Source organism: Dermacentor albipictus, chromosome 1 (assembly GCF_038994185.2).
Source record: "Dermacentor albipictus isolate Rhodes 1998 colony chromosome 1, USDA_Dalb.pri_finalv2, whole genome shotgun sequence".
Taxonomy (NCBI): Eukaryota; Metazoa; Arthropoda; class Arachnida; order Ixodida; family Ixodidae; genus Dermacentor; species Dermacentor albipictus.
In genome coordinates, this window is record NC_091821.1 from 126,701,187 (window position 1) to 126,707,772 (window position 6,586).

The following is a 6,586-nucleotide window of genomic DNA, read 5'->3' on the forward strand; positions in this document are numbered from 1 at the left end:
ACAAAAGTGACATGCAGGTGTGAGGATAAATGTTCTTTAATGCTCTCATACACTGGGTTGAACATGAATGCGTGCCGTAATGGACTCCCAAGAAGTGAAGCAGCGTAATGCCGTGTTGTTTTTTGACAGCTGAAGGTGTTTCCCAAAAAGAAATTAGTCACCGTATGACTGCCGTGTACATGGAACATTGCATTTTATTGGTCATTGTGAAGCATTGGAACAAACGGTTCAAAGAAGGACGTGAAATTTGCAAAGACGATCCCAGACCGGGCCAAAGCCATCGCGCAATCACCCCTAACAAAATTGCAAAGGTTGATGAGCTGATGAAACAAGAACGGAGGATAAGCATCGATGAACTGGTAGAACGTGTGAACATCAGTCACGGTTTGGTGCACGCCATCATTCATGAACATCTCGGTTATCGGCTCTTGTGTGCGCAATGGATGCGCAAGATTTTGAACCACTGCCAGAATACGGAGAAGATCAGCGCTGCCTTTACTCATCTGACCCGGTGTCACAATAAAGGTGACGATTTCTTGTCTGCAATTGTGATCGGAGACAAACAATCATGCCACTACTAAGAGCCTGAAACACAACGGCAAAGCTTACAATGGAAACATTCAAATTCACCTTCTCCAAAGAAAGGAAAGGCCGTCATTTCCGCGAGAAAAGTGTTGTTGACTTTTATTTTTCGATCGTCAGGGGCCATTACTGATAGAATTTGCTGAATCTTGAGAGACTATCAATTGTTTCCGATATTGTGAAACGCCGGATCGGCTGCGTGTCGCAATCAAGAACAAACTACGTGAAAAATTGACGAATGGGGTCATCTTGTTCCACGACAATGCCCGTTCCCACGTCGCTGACGTGGTTAATACAAAACTGGCAATGTTCAAGCGGGAAACGCTGCAACATCCGCCATACAGCTCGGACCTGTCGCCTTGCGGCTTCCACATTTTGGGGCAACCGAAAAAACAGCTCAAGGGAACCAGATTCGTCTCGGGCGATGTCGTGAATGTCAGTTGCAGACGTTTTGAAGCAACAACCCAAGGAGCTTTATGAGACGGGAAGTGCGCGGCTCTTTAGTCAATGGGACAAATGTCTAAATGCTCATGGGGGCTAATTTTAATTAAAGTACCCCGTTTGTTATATATTCGCATTGGCTCACTTTCATTTGACTCGCCCTCGTATATTCTGCAGAACTCCTGCTTTTTATACGTGGTCTTTGTTGCGACTATAATTTCGATGCAATTACTCACGATACAGGACCGGTGACAGCTGCTGCTGCGAAATACATTGGAACAAATGGCAGCGTCATAGAGATTTTTCACTGGCCGTTGCATATGTACAAGAATGTAAACAAGGATCTTGAATGACCAAGTGTCATTAACATATTTGTCCTCAACTTGTTCATTTCATGGCCTTTACATTTTTCTTATCAGCGGCATGCACTGCTTTGCTGGCTTCGAATTGACGTAGTTCTAAAGTTTGTGTGATATTTTCTTTACTTATTAAATAGTAATGTTGGCCACAATTTTTGGCACATATGAGTATATTCTTTTATGAAACAATACATATTTCACTTGTATTGACAGTGCGTAGCGTTCAACAAATCGTTTGCAGCATCTTTGGCAATGGCAATGCAGTTATTATTCGTGTATTTGATCCCTAGGCAAATTGTTTAAGAGGAAGCTTTAGCTCGGGCCCACCTGCGACGCGGCCTATTCAGATACATGTAAAACGCAGAAACGGTTTTCTGAGATAACTCCTGAATCGGTTTTAATGAAATTTGTTGCATTTGAGAGAGTATGTTAAATTCTAGTGTCTGTTGGAAGTGGAATTTCGATTTAGGGCCTGAACTTTGTTTAAAATATTTTGAAAAATTCGAAAGTTCGAGAGAAATGGAAGCACGATGTTTAAATATTAATAGTTCTGTATCGAGAATAGATATCGCGGTTGTGTAAACGGCATCCATTACACTATCTAAAGCGGAGAAATTCGATATGTCAATTTGTATCTTACGTGAATTGGTTATGTTATGTACATAGGTTCTGCAAAAGCCGTATTTCCATAATGGTTAATTTTTTGAGACTCATGTGTAACATATCAATTTTGTCCACTGTAGATGTACTATTATGTGCAATTCACAGAATTGTGATATCTATTATCATTGCTGATTTACGTAGTTGTAAACAATATTGTATCGTTTTCTGAAACTTTTCGATTTTTGCCAATTCCTAAGAAAATATTGATGACCTAAATCGAAAATTCGAAACAAATAGTCATTAGAATGTAGGTTTTTCTTTTAAATGCAACAAACCTCGTCAAATTTGGTGCAATGGTTGCCGAGAAAAACGAATCCTCCTTCTACATGTATTTAGATATGCGCATCCGACCTAATCTTTCCTCTTAAGGAGGGGGTCCACCTGCAACGTGAGCCCCCCCCCGAACGAAATTTCTGGCTTTCCCCACTGTCCACCAACGATCTTACGGGAATGAAGAAGCGTACGGCTATTAATGGATGTCTTTTATGGTGGATCCACATGACGGACAACTCCGCGACAATCCGTTCCGCGGACGCTAATTCCGCCACCCGTCCGGCTGTGAAGCGCATCTAGACGACGGACGGAGTGAGCAGACGACCGCGCCAGAATAATAAAGATGGCGGCACCGCCTGAAGTGACGGCCCTCCACCTCGAACATTTCAAGTCATCGTGGTCCACTGTGTGTCCCGTAACTTTCAAACTGAGGCTTGTATTTGGTTTAAATGTGTGTCCAGAAGCTTCGACAGCAATTTATTCGTGATGAGTTGGCACCGTTTCCGACAGCCATACTCAGATTATCGGCGTTTAGGCTTAAGAGTGGCCGTATTGGCTGAACATGGCCTCAAAGATGTTGCGGTGGCGTAGAATTGATTCACGACTTTGCAACACAATAAATAATACAAAACAAAGCGAAGTTATATTCATGAATTTCAGTAATGCATTTGACAACGTAACCAACAGCAAAAAAAAATTACAAATTAAGTTTGTTACTCACAAACAATAAGCTATTAAAATACATAGAAGCATACCTAAGCAACAGCTCCCAATAAGTTAGGATAACTGCGACACATTAGTTGTTGCTTGTGGCGTTCTCCAGAGATTCGTGCTGGGTCCTCTGTTATTCTTCGTTTATATACATGACACTGGCAGTAATGTATCTGTCAAAATTAAGCTTTATGTGGATGACTGTATACTATATGCTAAAATTGTATCATCCGAAGAACAAATCATGCTAAATAGCAACTTTGGCAAAATAGTTGGTTAGCGGCATCAATGGCAAATGTCTGTTAACTATGAAAACACCGCCTCTATGAGAATAACACTAAAGGAAAAGCCCATTCTCTTCCCATATTTTCCCCGGAACACTTATAACTCAGAAGTATCTCGCTATAAATATATCTGCCATACAAATATATCACAATATTTCCTGCTGAAAACACACTGACACTGTAATGACTAATTGTCTTCGCGAATTGCTCACCCTCAGAACGTGGTTAAAATATTTGGCACCAGCTGCGCGCCTCCGGACATCAAAAACAATAGTTCGTCCTACTCTAGGATATGCATCAATCATTTGGGGCCCCCACAGGAAAATAAATGTAGAAAATTAAAAATAATTTTAAAAAATGTGTGCCGAATTATTTACCGATCTAGGGGGGGGGTATGCGGAAGGTGTGAAGGGCTCAAATTTCTATAACAGATCTCCTTAATCACTGTGGCTTCTCTTCGATTAGAGAACAAAATCGTGCTTCCCGATTAAAATTCTTTTTTTTTCAGCGAATGAATGGCCACTATTATACTGGTACCTCGCACATCTTAACACCCTTAACTGGTATGATACTCGTCATAAACACCCAGGGAAACCGTTAACACCGCATAGCAACTGCTTCAAATGGTGTTATCTTACAAGGACAATAGTTGATTGGAATAAACTTCCTGATGAAGTCATTAGACTAAATCCTTAATGCAGTTTTCAGGCGCACAATTAATCTTGGCTTGACAGTTGGCAAGTGCCGTCAGCGCCTTCGCAGACGGAGGGGCAGTATGGAAACGCTAGGAAGACGAGCCGCATCGGAACCAGCTGCGGAAGAAGACGGAGAAGAAGAAGAAGAAGAAGAAGAAGGAGGCAGCAGTGGCACGAGCGCGCGCTCACGCGGTTGCGCCGAGGAACGGCGACGCTCGGCCCAGGATTGGCCAACTAAGACGCTGCGTTCCGAGCGTGAGAGCCGCCGTAGCCCAATGGACAAGGCATCGGTATTCTAAACCGAGGATTGCGGGTTCGAGTCCCGCCGGCGTTGCACTTATTTTGCGTTCGTGCTTCTCGTTTTTTTTTTCGTAAATCATCATCTGCGCCACTTAAAATGTTCAGTGAAGCAAAGCACAAATGAGAGCGGATGCCGTCTCTTACTTTTGCTACAGCCGAAATGTTGATAAAGCCTTGAGCATAGCTTCTTCGGTTCTTATTAGCTGTTGTTTGTGAAGGAAGTATCAGATATTAAAGCTTATTTTTGTACACAATTTTTGTCATATGCGTCGCCATGCATATTGTTGAGAGTGGCAAACTCTGCAGCATTAGTATTTTTATGAGACAATGCAGTCAATGATTGATCTGTCTTGTAAAGAAACTTCAATGTAGTTCGCCTTAGGGGAGCTGGTTTTGTTCACCTCAAATATAGATGAGGATTCCCGCTTGTTCGAAGCTCAGAACCAGTCATCATTTTATTCTTGTTGTTATCGTGTACCTGAGTATTTTTGGCCCATATCCAAAGTTGACAATTGACGATTATTCGCCTGTTAATTTGGGTGTATAAACTGGGGAAATAATAATTTGAACATTGCAACTTTACAAATTCCTTTTTTCTGAAAGCGAAAAGTCAATTGCGAAACATTACGCAGGCATATAATTTTCTTCTTCTTTTTGTCTGAATACATGTTCGATGTGCACCCCGAAAAGAAACGAGATGAGGCCTGTCGGGCAATCGCTGTGGAAGTTATTTGCCAAAAAAAAAACCCCTCAAATTCACCGCAATATATACTTATGCTGCAGATGAATGCGCTGTTCGTAAATACTTTTTTGTTAGCCTTTTGTAGTATTTTTACATTCCTTTAACCAGGCATGTCGGCGTGTTTGAGCGGCTCATGAAACAATATATTCGCCTAAAGCCTTTGAAACGTTTTTGAAGTATGCTTTGGCATCAAATGCTGGTTTGTGATTAAGACATCATGGATGCCGACGAATTTACCAGCTGTTCATGTCCTTGACACGACTGTGTCTTCCTGGTAGGTTCGAAGAAAAGCATGTTTTTTCGACGTCATGGCGATCACCTTTTCTGACCTGAATAAAGTTGATTTCCTTCCTTCCTTTTACCCTGGGCTATAACTGTTATAATTGTGTTTTTCTGCGTACTTCTATTAGCAGAATTTGTCACAAAAATAACAACATTCCTTTACATCGAAAAATAATTATTTCTGTTAGCTCGAGGCATCTTACTACTAGGGTGAAGTGCCTAGTTCAGGGCCCCATTGGCTCACGCTGCTCCACGTGCCTGCTGGATAATTCGTCGCTGCTTTTGCGCCTATGACGTGGTCAACGCTGCCTAAAAGGAGGAATATGAAGGTGCGGGGGGGGGGGGGGGGGAGTTATGCGGAGGGTGTGGACATTCACAGGATAAGAGATACGCTGTGGGTTTGCGCCACAAAAGCGACTAAAGAACACGATTGTCAAGTGTAGTAGATTGGAAGGGCAAATAGGTAGGATAATGAGTTAGTTTGTAGCCGTCCTTAAGGGAACATGTGCTTAGAGAAGATGCGCTTTAGCTCATCGGCCCTTGCCAGTGCCAGCGGAAACATTGGTGATGCCTGGAGGATTGTTTTTGTAGCCAGTGCCATAGTCCGTCACATTGTGAAATTCCCATTTTTTTTTCTCTATCTGGCGCACAGTCTGTCTAGCTCTTTCTGTAGAAGCCTATCAAGGCGAAAATAAATTATGCAAGCTTCATTGAAGTGGATTGCCAAAAATAGGAAGGTTACACTGCTTTGTATCAAGCTGTGCTTGTCATTGTGTTTTTTTTTCTTGCTTAGTTGAATCATCATCCTGCCGTGCGACATTTGCCTGCCTGCACCTCACAGTCCCGCGAAGGCACATCGGTGCTTTTGCATGCACATCTGCGCCAGCGTGTGTCTCGTTTGTGTGGTGTGTACCAGTGATACTTATGTTTGTCATCTGAGAGTAAATGTCCAAGAAATTCCGATCCCTGCATAGAAACACCGCTTTCAGTGACGTATATTCTTGCCGGAGCACTTCGGGAAACGTCACTGCCTCCACAGACTCGAGGGCACACTGTGTGGAAGGCTTGGTCGCACTCTGGAAGAAATGAATAGGTAATATTTTACTACCGATAACTCCAGTCGCATGCTACGGATTCGTGAAATGGTGATCCAGGCTACCATATGTCTACCACAATGCACATTACGAGATAAGGTATGGCAGGGCCCCTTGTGAGTGTAGCTTCGAGCATGAACTAAGGAACAGGAATTGCGCC

General features: G+C 42.7%; 1 non-coding gene across 1 annotated transcript; it reads left to right on the forward strand.

The window, feature by feature from the left end:
* Positions 1–4,269: 4,269 nt before the first annotated feature.
* On the forward strand, positions 4,270–4,344 carry TRNAR-UCU (transfer RNA arginine (anticodon UCU)). The gene has a single exon. It is a non-coding gene; the product is annotated as a tRNA-Arg (tRNA).
* Positions 4,345–6,586: the final 2,242 nt, after the last annotated feature.